The following is a 15,416-nucleotide window of genomic DNA, read 5'->3' on the forward strand; positions in this document are numbered from 1 at the left end:
TCACTTTTTTTCTATGAATATATCATGAAAGTTATATCGCGCAGAAACGGATACGATCTCTTCAATACCTTTGAGAGATTCCGAGCTCTTTTTTTTTTTCTATTCGCCTATGATTGCAGTAATTGGTGGGTAACCAGCGTCAGATCGTCTTGAATTGCATTACGGTGTATCGCCCTGTACCTTGACGTATCAAATGAAAACGGTCGACAATAAATTTAGTTGTCGCGCGATCGTTAATGCTGCTTTCTCGCCGAGCATCTCATTAGCAGAAAAGCCATGGAAGCGCTATCTTCATAGTCGGCCGCTCTCCGTTTCTATCACATAAACCATTGCCCTTACGTCTTTCGAGAGCTTGCATGGTTGCGCACATGATTCCGACATTAATATAGATCAGTGTTCCTTTCTCTTCTCTCTCCCCCCTCTCTCTCTCTCTCTTTCTCTCTCTTTCTCTCTCTTACTTTTGCGGTCATAATTAAATTCCGCATCTATGAGCATCTAGCAAAGTGGCTGCTGAGTAAACATGTGGGAATAATCTCTCTGTAATTTTAATACACGCGATGGTTAATTATAAAATATTTTACAAGCATCGCAAAGCACGGATTACTGTTTTATTGCGACTGCTTTTCCGTAATATTACAATTGAATTAGCAAATGATTTAAATTTCATTACATCTCATATTTGTAGTCTTATATTTGTACGAACTCGTTATTAATTTCTTGCAAAATCACTTGTCCAGTGTGCGACAACTTATTCCAAATACATAATATATACATAATGTGTAATATATGCGTATCGATAAGTAGATCGATACACTTTAGATGGATAATCGCCTGTTTGAAACTTGAATGGACTAGAACGACGATGTTTTCCTTTCTCTCTCATTCTCCCTCTCGAATAACTTATTGCGGAGCATGTGGGAATAATTTATTGACTTGCGGGCCGCGTGTCGGGAACAATACGCGGTCCGCGCCATCAAAGACGGGTGGTGCATGCGGGTGGCCATGTAATCCGCAATTTTATCCAGCGCTTTAGCCGCGACCCGAGGTTAACAAAGACGACAACAAGCGCGAGCGTGCGAGGTATGTAATGTAAGCGCGACGGATCTCGCGCGTTGCTATTCTTCCGCGTCTGATAGATGCTCTGTGGCGGAATCAAAGCCTTCTCGCGCGAGCCCTTTATTCATGACCGCCGCTATTTTAGTCCTCCTGCTCTCCGCGTGGCTCTCGCGCCCATCTCGGAAACCGGATGTTACCGCTCGCGGGTAAGAGGACGTCGCCATTTATACGAGATTTCGCCTGGAAAATCCAGGCGAAATCTCGAGCTTTAAATGCCGACGCCAGGCCTCGCAGGATATCCGGGAACTGACCTGTGTTTTCCAGCCATAGTGTGCGCGTTATCGGCGAAACAATGGGTATTATTAAATATTCGGCATAGTATGTCGAGAACGAGGGCGCGGGAAATATTAAAGGATAGGTAAGAGAGAAACGGAACGAAGTGAAATGGGAGAGAGAGAGCAATGTCATTTACATATAAATTGCCCGCCTAAAATCATACTCACATTTAATTTTCCGCTACCAGGTCGCTCTTGGCGAGCTACCTCTACCTTTACCGTTTAAATTGGCGTAACATATCTGTCCGTCCTGATCGCGCTTAAATCACGGTGGTTTATGCCGTGGCTAAATGACCGAGCGCAAGCGTTTAACTATTCAAATGAAAATTCGCGCGAACGTATGCGAAAACTCGCGGCGGTGAGCAGAATCAAGGGAAACGAGGAATGTGTTTTTGCGATGGGGCGAAGAAGGATCATGAGAGAGGAAGGGAGAGACCAAGTTCATTTCGTTTCAAGACTAATCCCTCTTGTGATTACAATGGAAGCATCACATCTGAGATTTTCTTGCAATAATAATAGTAGTAATATATATCATTTAATACATTTAGAACATCACTATTAATCTATGAATACTTATGGATAATTGGGAAAATTTTCAATGGAAAGTAATAATTCATGAGATGACTCGATTATTCATATGTAGAATAATTTTGTTGCTTCAAATTATATATTTATTATTACTATAACATCGCATACAATTAATTTATTCAAAAGAGAGAAAAGATAGATTATAGGTTAATTTATTCGATAAATAGTTAATACTAAAAGTTTTCCAACATTTTCAATTACCCTTTACTTGATCTGTAAATACATACATTTTATACATGTTACATACACACGTATATGGTATAAGTGGAAAGTAAAAAAATAATAAGAAAGATAAACGCGCGATTCAAATGTTAAAATGCAAAGCCGTCCTTTTCAGTAGCATTACATCGTCCTGCGATGTTATTTACACGATGAACGATTAAATGTCCTCGCAAACATACCCTACGTCCGAGTTCGTGCAAACCCGAGAGCCGACAATGCGAGAAAATTCGAAAAAAAAGTCGAACGGAGATCTTTCTAGCCCCCAGTGAATTATTATTCATATTCGAGAATCTCCGGGAAAGCCCGTGATGTAAATTCAACAAAGTAAAAGATACCCACACCGAAGTGACTCTGTTATTACGTTGTTGGAAACTTCTTTTTGCTCTTTTATACTGCGTGCCGCTCTGAATAGAAGATACATTTCAATCGAAATATTAATTCATATGTATAAAAGTCTCGGCAGAAAAAACTAGCATACTCAGATATTATAAATATCATTTATTATATTATAATTAGCCTTGCAATTTTGTGTCTTCGCTCTTTTTTTATTATTAATGTTGTTATATAGAATGGATGTTTTCATAATTCTTTGGGAATTTAATAAGTTTTTACCAAGAATCATAGTACGTTGCAATATTAAATATTTTGGAAATACAATATATATATATATATTGTTGCTTTAATTATTAATTTTATTAGAAAGTTTTTAGCAAGCAGATATATCAGCTTCCAAATTCTTGCTAAATTTGTAGCTGTTCATTTTTAAAATAGAATGTCATACACATATATAGACTTAAAGAATATTTCATATCAGTTTCTTTCATAAAATATGCAATCTTCTTTAAATAACGCAACACAGATTGGTTTTTGACATATAAGATATCATGTTATTTAAAAGTAGATGAATTAGATATTTTATCGGCAAACTTATACTACAGGATTCAAATCTTAAAATTGCGCAAAAATTTTCTCACGTATTTACGCAGTAATATGTGAGAAAATAGTCATCTTAATCTATACCTGTAATAAACCACACAGAAAGATGCGTTGCATGACAACAAAGTCTACGCTCTTTACGTGCACATGAAAATTGCAGCAAAGCCTCTGAGTTTGCTTGTATATTTCATATTTTATGATGTGTACACAGGGGGCTATATATACGATAGACGGCAAATAAGATGGAAAGGCAAAACAGAGACCGAGATGGAGAAAAAAAAAAAAAAGAGAAAGTTGATCGTATGTTAGGATTAACGTTATCAGTTAAAAACATTGGCGATAATAATGATGATTACGTAACAGATTGATAAAAAGTAAAAAAAACAAAATTATATTTTAAAAAATTTATAAGATACAATGATTAATGATAATTGTTATTTGTCAAATAATTCTATTTTAATGCATTATATCGAACAATATTTTCTTAAAATATGTCAAGATCTTTAGTTAATATTGCGCAATTAGTATGGAATATAAAGACTCAGTGTTGGTTAGAACAAGTGTTAAATGTATCCATATGAGGATGCGCATGGAATGAACAAATAGATGAAACAAACGTAAAGAGAAGAAGAGAGAAATAGAAAGAGAGAGAGAGAGAGAGAGAGAGAGAGAGAGAGAGAAAAAGAAAAAGAGGTACTTCCTGTGGCATCAAAGGCGAATGCACCGTATCGCGCATTAGCATCGAACGTTTACGTAAGACATGCATGTCAAGATGTGCATCAATAGATTGCTACTGCGTGGCAGTCGCGTGGCCGCGTCCTCGATTTCTTTTTTTATGATCTTTGCTATCCAGACACATCGTCAGGAACTGACTTTTTAGTCGTTGTATACCGATGCACGGCACTACGCGTCAGCCTCGTTAAATGACAAACGAGCAACGCGTACGGAATATATTAATGGCTCGCGCTACTTTTAGGTACGAATTACGACCGCGCCGTAATCGCAGCTTTTATTGTATGTGTGTGTGTGTGTGTGTATACGTTGGTTGTAAATATTACCAGTGGCTAGTACATAACAAACTTCATCCCTACCGCTCTTATAAACGAGCGACGGCGCAAGACCTTATATATATATATATATATACGCGTTGTACTTAATATCCTCGCGCTTTTCAGGTAAGACCTAAACTACGCGGCAAAAGCGACGCCTCGTATTTCACTCGTAGCGATTCGTGAATAGTGAACGAGCTTATTTAAACGTTAATCGTGCTAGAGTCACGCAGCTTTATCACACAATCGACCTGAATATTATCCCATCCGTGTTTATCGGTGATGCGGCGTTAACGACGTTCAGTCATCTCATTTGCGATTTACGACAGGGAGAGGGCGAATATTTAAAAATGAATGCGCGACGTTGACGTAATATACGTGGCGAGTTGACAATGCATACATGCTGACATCGTCAGCTGACAACGTCCTCGCGAACGTTCCGCCCGCGCTAAATAAAACTCACTCGCTCAACTCGAGTGCACTGGCGATAAAAACAACACCCGGGAGAATATTAATCATGTTGATCACGTTTGTCACCGGTATCACGTCGCGGCTCATTGTATATTCGGACAGGTCTGCCGTGTCTCGAGTTATACGTACTCGATGTACCACGAGGACGAGGACGACGACGACGACGACGACGACGACGACGCCGACGCGATTGAATAATAACGATATTATATTGAAAGTGACATTACGTCGTAGTAATGAGTATATACGTGATTTGTAGCTCGCCGTTTGTCATGCCAGTCGAGCCGATTCAGTTGGTTAAACTCTACCGGCGAATTAAATTCGGACGGGTATACACGTTACGGTATTGTACGTTGATTCAGCGCGTAATCGTTCGATGCAACATTCATGAGATCGTCTAAACGAATGCTGGAATTATACGCGGCGTTTCTATGGCCGAAATGGCGTGCTATATACATGCGCGTTTACTTTGCTAACATTATTTATTCTTTCAGTCTTCGCATGCATGCTTACGCAAACATTATAAACCGAATACACAGCGTAGTAGTAATTGTTTAGAAAATAATGGCTATTTTTAACCATTAAATTTTGATTAATACAGTTTATTTTAAATATTTTATTTATTCAGAAAGAAATAAATACTTATATTTTCATATTTCTCGTACGCGAATACTGTTTGCGAGAACTTAAATTTTAGATTGTTATTACATGTAAGCAAATCTCATTTTTTTAGAAGATGAATTTAATTCCTATTACAATCTAAAAAAAAAGCGATCCATCCCCCATTGTTTTGCATACTATTTGATAGCACGTCAAAATTTCACCGAAAACTCGAGGAGCGCTTAGGTATCGTTATTCAAATGTAACCTCCATAGCAATTTTTCAACTTGCCCTCTCATATTTTTTTTGCTCTTCACCGAGTTGAAATCAATAAAAACGTCCTATTTTTCGCGCGCGCACGAAAAATGTAGAGCGCGATCGCCCTTGAACTCTGCGCGAGATGCGCACGCGGTAAGAAAATATTTTCCAATTATCTCCCACGGAACGTATCCCGCTCGTAAATTCGCGCAGATCTATCGACGCCGAAGGAATTGACGTAACTCTTTACTTACGGATTAATGGCGAGAAACAAATTTTATCGACGTCAGATTGTCCGCCACCATCGCGGTAAATCTGCGCTCCGCAGTTCTTCAGGGTTAATAAAACAAGCTTTGCTACCGAGATCCCCCGGGCTCTCGGCAAATTGCTGGCTTTCCCGCGGAGTGTAAACGAGAAATCGAAGAAGGTTACTCACGAAAATGCAGACAAAAAAAAAATCGAAAGGAAAAGGAAAGCAACAAAAATGCGTAAAAGCTTCACCCAAGAGGATTCCCAGTGGAATTAGGAATCTAATACTACCTAGTCGCTCGGCGAAGGTATTAATGAATGATGTTTGCGATGGTATATCTTTGTTAAATAAAAACAATGTTTCTCAATGTATAGTAATAATTATTTAAAAAGAAATAATATTTTATTGAAGGGTTTTTTGTTTAATAATAATTTTAATAACCATTATATCGCGCATTAATTTTTTACGATATAAAAAGAAGAATTTTAAAATTATGTCAAACTCTGTACGTGAAGGTTGGTACATGGCGAAGCTTTATTTTCACTGAATCGCCGCTATTCCGCTCAATGGCTCAATTTCGCTAACGCTTACTGATAGCGCGAACATAAAAGTAACAGCTTTCAGTGGCGCATATCAGACCTTTCAGACCGCAAATCATCGACGATTATACAAGAGAAATGCGAAAAGTAGAAAAGGAATGTGCGGGGTGAGCGAGAGGACGGGGAAACAAACTGCAGAAACGGGGGGAAAAGACTCGCGCGATGATAGAGGGCGACCAGAGGAAAGATATAAATCGACCATCCCGAGTCTTACCTTCTGGCAAGCGTTATCAAAATTGAATTTCCGAATATGGAAGAAGGGTAGAGCAGTGTGTCTGCGGGTCCCCCCGGCTGACTCCTTCGTTATTTATGTTCGCGACGGCCCGCCGGAGCCATTGTCGATATACAATAGAAATTTGTTCGCGCGACGTGTCGGGTAACCCGAGAAGCGAATTCGTTTTCTCTCGACTTTCACCGAGATTTTCAAGAAATTGCGAAAACTACTTCGAAGCAGACGTATACGATGAGAGAGAAAAGTAAAGGAAGAGGCACATCGCAGGTCAGATTGATTGCTCTTTTATCCCTTGCCGAGTCAAGGACGAACTACAGATCTCGCTGGAGGGGCCGGGTTTCGTGACTTGTGATCGAATTCTATCCTATCGTCGAGCTCTGATTTCTACTCCCGTTCCCTTTCGATCGTTAGTGCCGTCAGTCCTAATGCGAGATTTAAGTCACGATGGTTGCCTTTTTCGTTGCCAGTGTAACGAAAATGAAAGATTCATAGAATACCTTATGTTTAAACGCACTCGCGCTCAGACTCAAATAGAAGAATTTAACGTAATAAAATTCGTAAAGTTTATAAATATGCAAATATAAAAATATCGGATCTCGAACAGTAAAATTGAAAATTGTTACAATTAAATTCAGTATTTTACTGACAATGAGACATAAATATGTATTTAAAAGAGCTTTCAGTTGATCAAAAATAATATTATGTATTAAAGATTTTTTTGAAAAATTATAAATATATATATATATATATATGTACATGTATAGCTTCATTAAATTTACTTGGATGACAATTATTGCCCAATATATTATATAAAAATTTAATTAATTTGATTCGAATTCCATTAACACAATCATACTCAATTCATTATACTAATAACTAATTCATTACTAATTTCAAAAGTAACCAATGCAGTCTTTCTCCGCGCTCTGAGGGGAATTTACGGTTGATCAAATGCAGCAAAATCCCAAGATCGAATTCCGTATTCCCATCTAACTTGGATTCCTTGCCGCAAGCCGATTCTCTTACGGTCGTTAATGACATAAAACGATTGGGTATTGGAGATCGTTTCGTAGGAGCGTCGTAATTAGAGAAACGTGCCGCAGATCCAGAAAAACCTCAACTTTTTTTTTACACGTTACTGAGGTAAGATTACTCGGCGGATTTTTTCATGAAATTTCATCTTCCGCGATTCCACTTTCCTTAAGATACCAATTTTCTTCAAAAAGTAAGCCCTCTTTTATTTTAATATCGCGCATTCACTGTTTAGTTAATTCCGAAAACCCAGGAATTTAGAATGCAGGTTACAAGTCTAATATTTTAATCAAGCGCAAAGTGCATTCAATATATTACATAATTCTGTCAAAGGCAGGATTCCATTTCGGTGTAATAAATTTTTAAGTAAAATAACCAGAAATTAGATATTCATAACGCTACATTGGTCAAGCATTGTTGCATTTAACGAGACCGTGTAATTGTATTAAAAGCGTGGGACAAATATGCGTGCTAATTCAATGTGTTTACTGGCGAAGCATCGGCTGTTACTAAATGAATCAATTAATCGAATTATCAGTACCGTTAAGCGGATGCGCACCAGAGTTCCCTAATGTATTTACATCAGAAATAAGCTTAAAAATCTAACGCCAATGTAGTCTGGACCGTGCGAAAGTAGGACATCAATTCTGAAACTGTCGTTCGCGATAGCTTCGGATGCTTTTAAAGAAGTTCTAATTCCGTTAGTTAGATATCGTTATCAATAATATAAAAGTCAAAAGTGGCTATTTAAGAATATAAAAAATGAACAGGATATAAAATATAAAAGATTGAGTGTCGGACGCTTTTCGATAAAAAAAATTCAGATATACGGTCGGCGGCAATCAAATTTCTCAATTTGATTAAATAAAACATAAGACATTTCTCGTTCCTTAAAATTTTCAGCAAAAGCACACAGGCGTAAAAATGTTATTACTTTTCCAATGATAACGGTGAGAAAAATGATGAATATCTACCGACATAATAGCGACTTGGCGAGAAATTGCAGTCGAGGAGAAGCAATGATCAAATCTCGAGACGAGAGAGCGACAATCTGCCACATTTTTTGTGACTATTTTCGTCAAGTGGCATGCCACGTGAAAATCACAGCGGCGACGGAGGGCAAGGTAGCCATAACTGGGAATTATTATAACAGTTGGTAAAGTGGCGCAATGCTCTCCACCCCCATCCTTGATGGAAGCGTCGAGAACTTGGGTCAACCAACCAGCCATCCAAACCAGCGAACGGAGACCCAGGCGTATAATTTTACGTTTGCTCTGAAGTTACAGGAATGGAATGACCTCGTCGCTTCTTGCTATTACTCGCAAACCACGTCGAAAGGAAGGGCAGAATGAGAAATGAGAGGGAGAGGAAGATGAAACGATGAACATAGAATAATGTTAAGAAAATTCCAGGGTGCGCTCGTAAAGGAAGGATAACGGGGAATTCTATCAGGAACACGTTTCGAGGATTCGGTCGGCAAACTCCTTGCGAAGAAAAATTTTCACATAAAATTTTAATTAATATTGTTATGTAATTTATATCATGTGTGTGTGTGCAAATAATACATAAACATTATGAATTAATAACTTTATAATGTTGTCGAGATACGTCGCGACGTAAAAGATAAAAGAAACTACATACGCTGTCGATGGGAGTTTCCTATCGAACGACATCGTCGTTATTAATGTGTTAATAATACAAACTTGATCACTATTTCAAGTCTCCACGAAGGAAAATCAGATGGCAAAGGTAGATACCGTGAATAATTTACGTCATTCTATTAAAATGTCTTAACATTGAAACACGTCTATGTACACGTTCTAAAGACCGAAAGTTACTTGCGTTGAGGCTGCGTTAAGACCTTAATCCCGCCTCGGAATTATTTAATCACGTTTTAAACAGCGTAATTATACATCCTCGACAACTACAACTTGTCGCTTGCTTCACGCTTGAGGTAACATTCAATATTCTTCGGTATCTTTCGCGAACGCGTCAGCAGTCGTTATATATATATATATATATCCTGAAGAGAATTAACGTTACGGAAATCGCTCCGCAAGATCCGAAATACGAGAAATCCTCTTCCTCCTTTCTAGGTGCCAAACTTCGTTTGGCGATAATTAACGATCAAGTCGAGACAAGTTTTTAACGAACGGATTTGTTAAATACTTCCATACAATTGGAGTGCGCTCGTAGTGACATCGGCTGTCGTCTTTCCGGACAATTAAAGTGTCTTTAGAAACCGCGAATTTTCCTCGAGATGCCCGGAACAACGCGGTCAACGCCGCTAAATGCGCTTCTTGGATTATTCTCAGCGAATACTCACAATCAGTGAAGTTTCATCTCGAATCAGTTAAATAAGTTTCAATTCAAATAACTTTATAATGAAGGAAACTCTACTTATCAGTTACAGTTTGCTTGGAAATATAATGACTTTTGGGATAAAAACTTTTTTTAATTTCTTCAATTTATCTTTTTTTTTTTTATACATATATAAAAAAAGTTCTGAAACTTAAATTATAAGTGGAGGCATAATTGTCGCACATTGTGGTACGCTATCTCCAAATAAACGAGTCTGAGCTGTAACTGCGACCAAGCGTTTTTATTGTAAGCTTTCTCGTGAAAATGGAATGAGATTTCGAGCACAAGCGACTATATGTATATCGGCCTCGATCTCGTCTTATTTGTAGATTCTTTAAGTTTGGGAAAAATTTTAAATTACGGACAAAATTAATTCTTTCATGAAAGCAGTTTCTATGTAGGCGGGAAATTAATACACGACCGAGGTGACGTCCCTTGAATCGCCGTAAAGTTTAACAATCCACTTAAAGCGAGAACAAGCTTCTAATGAAATCAATTCTTGTAAGGAAATAGTTTCTATCAAGAAAATAGAGGGGACAATAAATTAATCCACGTTTAATCTCGACCCGACCACACTCTTTGGATCACTCTTTAAAACGCCACCTGGAGTTTCACGATCCACTTAGGCGTGTATAACAAGATCGTGATGGAAAAAAATTTTAATTAATTTAAATTTTGTACAAGTCTTCATTCTGCGCTAAATATTGAACATAAACCGCAAGATGTTGAAAGATCCAATCAATTGGAGTCATATTAAGTTGTTACATGCATCCATGTTTTCCTGACATTATTCGTAAACGTGTCAATTAAAAGGTGTTTATTAACGTGTCTATTAAAAACATATCTTAGAAATAATATTTTGTTGTATCGCGGGGACAAATATTTCGCATGGTGAGAATTAACTTACGTTGCGATCAATATTTATTAATACCTCACGTTGACAAATAAAATTTGCGAATGCAATAAATCCACGACAGCCTTTATTTTCGTATTGATTTTCGTATCTATTGCCGACACCTATTGCGCTCACATGTCAACGCGGCATTTCAACGTTGAAGCACAGAGCACTTTATTTCGATAAAACTCCTCCTCTTGACAAATATCTATCTGGCGCGCATCGACGAGCCGACTTAATCTCATTGCCAGAAATCGTGTGGGAAAAGAGGATGGGATATCATTTTTATAAACCACCATCTGACGTCGTCTTTTTCTTTCTCTTGTAAAAAAAAAAAAAAAAAAAAAAAAAAAAACCAAAAGGCGAATGTAGCATTTTCTGTTCTGGAGAAGATGACGTGGCCTCCGGCGTCTTGTTACTTTGCTCAATTTCTATTTCCCTATATCGAGAAGATACCGAGTTTCTTTCGTCCTATCGCGTCTCTTCCTCCACAAGCACGGTTGGCGCGAATAAACAGAGATGTTGCCACGAATACAACGTATCCGTTTTATCGAAGCAAATATGCTCGAGATCCGTACGCGCGGATGCCATTTTCCGCCCGCGTTTCCTCCACCCTATCTTCCTTGCGGATTATCCGCTTTCGTCGCCGCGATAGGTAAAACATAAATCCCGAGGATGCTCGGCGAGAGTATACACTATAAATGTTACACCCTTATGCTGCATATTTTATTAGATTCAACCCGAATTATCTTTTACCTTCCCCCCCGAGAACGGAACTAGCGGGACGTCTGGATGAAGAAATGAATCTGTAATTATCGTCATGCGCAGATTAGCTTGATTTAATTAAAGATTAATTAATTTTTTAATTATAAATGTTTATAAAACGTAATTCAATAGAAGCTTTTAATTTCATAAAAAAATTAATTTCATGTTTTATCAAAGAAAATGAGATTTTGGTTAAAAAATACGATATAGGAAGCTATAAATTAATGAAAATTTACCTTTCATTGAAATACAATCAAGTTAGTTAGAAAATTTCTAACTAATAATAATGGCTACGCGGATAATTTTATTAAAACTTTTTGTCGCCAGAAATAAAAGCCTCCGTAAATAAAAATCTTCCTATCTCCGAACTGTCGACTTCTCATTGCGAGGCAGTCTACATAACGGCGTGGTATTTCCCACAGTGCACACTTTAATAAAATATGTTATATTATGTGCCCGCGCGGACAATATTAAAGTTTGCCAATGTTTGCACATTGCCGGCACGTCGCAGTATTTGCCGGAAAATCTCTTTTCCGAGAAGAGAGACAGCGAGCAAGTTTATTTAATAATACGGCGTAGAGCATCGCCCGGGGGGGGAAAAAGAATCGCGGGAGAAAGGAGCGTTTCAAAATAACGCTTCTGATAGACGCCGGTAAGAGAGTAGAATCAAGAGGAAACCACCGAAGTCACGCTACTCTGTTCGAAGATATTCGAGATCCTTGAAAGAAGTTCGTGAAAGGCACACCTCGTAGACTTTTGTAATTCGAGAAGGTAATATATATATATACACACATATATATATATATATATATATATATATATATATATATATATATATATACATATATATAACGCGTCTGTGAGACCGATTCGTCGTTTTCGTCACGTTTTCATTTAGTTAGAAAAATATTACAAATGCCTATAATATATTAGAAATAATAAATCAATATTATATGATTGCTACGTAATATTCTATTTGCATAAAAAAGATTTGTCAAATTAATTTCTGAATTAAATATTAAAAACTGGAGATCACAGGAATTTATTTGGCACTTATATGGATTTCTTTCTTTAATTTTTCATATTAAAATATCAGACATTTTAATTTGACATTTGAGTTTAATTTTTTCGATATCTGTGCAGAATATATTTTACGTCAATTGTTGTATTTTCGCATTTTAATTATGGAACATTGGAAATTAATATCGAAAAATTTCCCACAAGGATTCCTAAACCTTGCTATAATTACACAGAAATAATGTAGGTATGAATAATCAGATTTGTGGTCTAGTAAATAAAAACTTGATACCGAAAGGATTAACGAGTCGACGAATGTTAGGGGTGTAATTTTTCAACGATGGCACGGGAAAAAAAGGTACAAAATTCGATGGCTTCCCTATTGTACGGAGCACATTGTCCGGAAGCAAGTGAGAGGAAAGTGATACCGCATTATTACGAAGCAGGGCGAAACTCCATTCAAGAGGAACATTCTCAATAGGATAAAGTGCGCGCCACGAGCGGTCTTGGTATTCAAAAAGGGAGCGTATGGAATCTCCATGTTCATTACAACGTACTTTTATTATATTAAAATGTGTAGAATTTGTACTGATATTTTCTCTGGATTATTTATTTTATTTACATTATTTAGTAATACGTTTTACAAGTATGAAAAGGATAAGCTTATCTCATATTTTACTCTTTTGCGATACACGCAACTTTTGCCATAAAAATATGTAAATTTTGTATCAAGTTAAAATTTATTTTAACTTGAAATTACAATATTCTAGAAACACTAATAAAACATGTTCGTGACAAGACAATTTTAAATTAAGAGGCAAGACCTATAACTATTCGTTCACAGGGTGAGCATTATAAAATATTAATATCTGTAATTATAATCTAATCTTGCAATCTAAAAAAAAAATTACGGTTTAGAAATAATTAACTAACACGTTTGATAAAATTCATTCGTTTTACTTATATTTTTCATTATCACGTTTTTACCGCCACTGACTCTATTACGGTGCGATAGTAATCTTTAATATTGAGAAAGAAATTGAGCGATCGAGAGAAATATTGCTTCGAAGAATTCCACTTACGGATCGTTCCGTTGAATTTAATGAAGTATGTATTTTGCTATATACCTTCATTGACTTTAGTTGTAAATGTCGGTTTGCAATAATATACGATCGCGCCGACGAACTTTGCCACGCGCGATTACTCTTTGTTACTCTCTTTTGCAACCACCCCATGAAAATTCTCCGTGAAAACTCGTTGGAGGCAGCCGACGGTAACCACAACGACTACACAGTCGGAGGGAAGTTTTTATCACTCGTCTTACGAAGGGCTATCCGACAAATTAAATTGCTCGAAACTATGCGGAATAATGTAATTGTCCTCTTGCCTTTGAAACAATATTAGTCGCCGCGATTTGCAGCGGTAAATATATATGGCAATTTCTTTTTCCTTTTCGAGTGCGAATATAATAATCATTAAACAGAAGAATTGAAGAATGCAATACAACAAAGGTCCATTCATTTCTTTCTTTAAGAAGTTTGAAAAATTGATCTTAAGATTGAAAAAAAGAGAGAAGTAAAAAAATTTTGATTAAATTCCTCTTGACTTTTTAAAATAAAAAAGTAAATGAAGACTTGTGAGTTTTAAGATTTCTTTTTAAAACTTCACAAATTCGATAATAATCAAGCCCCCATTATCTTCTCGGTCGTCCAACGTCGTTTATTTGTACGTACGATCGATAAAGGTCTTCGTATGTATATAAATTCAACGATAAATAATAGTTTGAAAGAGACAGACAAGTGTGTAACACGAAGCCGGCCAGTAGTGGCGCAATGCGAAACCCAACTAAAAAACGGAAAACGATCTTGCCACTTCAATTTCACGGTGTACACGTTAAAGTGTAATTTTTTAACGCGCCTCACCGGGTCGGAAATTCCCTGTGAAAAGTTTCGCCGCAAATGCGCCGCGGAAACCCCTTTTGTTACAACCATTCGGCACTTTGCCGAAAATTCGCCCTTCTTTCCTGCCATTTCTTATGCGCTGCGCGAAAAAAAAAAAAAAAAAAAACAAACAAACCGTTAGTCGCATACAAAGGAAAAGTTCTTACGTTACTTTTGTTCCTATTTTGCGATAGATAGAGTTTGCGAAAGGATAGGAGGGAGAAACGATGGATAGAAGGAGAAATATACTCCCGCCTACCAGATTAAATTAAACCTCTCCATCCCGTGCATCTCGAGTGTCGACTGCTTGACCCTTTCAATCCTTTCCCCCATCTCTGTGAGATAATTCAATTCTATGCCCTGAATCGCTTATGTGACTACCTCGCCGTTACATTAGCGGAAGTGGCCGTTATCCGCCTGCATCTAACAGCCTCGAAGAACGTGGTAGATGCGTGACGCCGATAAGACATGCAATTAGTAGCGGGGTGAGTATTATACTGATATCGCGGAAAGTGGCGAGAAGAATTTCTGTTTAGTCGCGATATCATCTAAAGTGATATCATCTCAGCATTGTTCTCTGATTCGCGAAAGCAAATTTGGATTATCCGTGTCTCTATCTATAACGCCGCATAAATCATCCCAAATTAGTGATTAAAATATTACTTAATAGTATAATTTTGATCATAATATTTAAATATATTACAATGATAACTTATATATTACAATAATTAATAATAATTCAATTTTATAATTTTAAAAAAATGTTTTCCGTGTACTTTTCACGGTTCTATTATAAAATAAATGAAAAAT

General features: G+C 37.0%; 1 protein-coding gene and 1 long non-coding RNA gene across 13 annotated transcripts in view; one reads left to right on the top strand and one right to left on the bottom strand.

The window, feature by feature from the left end:
* The window catches only part of Cmpy (crimpy), a 268,239-nt gene that overhangs the window by 204,169 nt on the left and 48,654 nt on the right, over positions 1 to 15,416 (bottom strand). The window lies entirely within an intron of this gene.
* Positions 1 to 15,416, top strand: part of LOC140667468 (uncharacterized) — a 60,067-nt gene that overhangs the window by 30,955 nt on the left and 13,696 nt on the right. The window lies entirely within an intron of this gene.

The sequence above is a fragment of the Anoplolepis gracilipes genome, chromosome 7, assembly GCF_047496725.1.
Source record: "Anoplolepis gracilipes chromosome 7, ASM4749672v1, whole genome shotgun sequence".
NCBI classification, from domain to species: domain Eukaryota; kingdom Metazoa; phylum Arthropoda; class Insecta; order Hymenoptera; family Formicidae; genus Anoplolepis; species Anoplolepis gracilipes.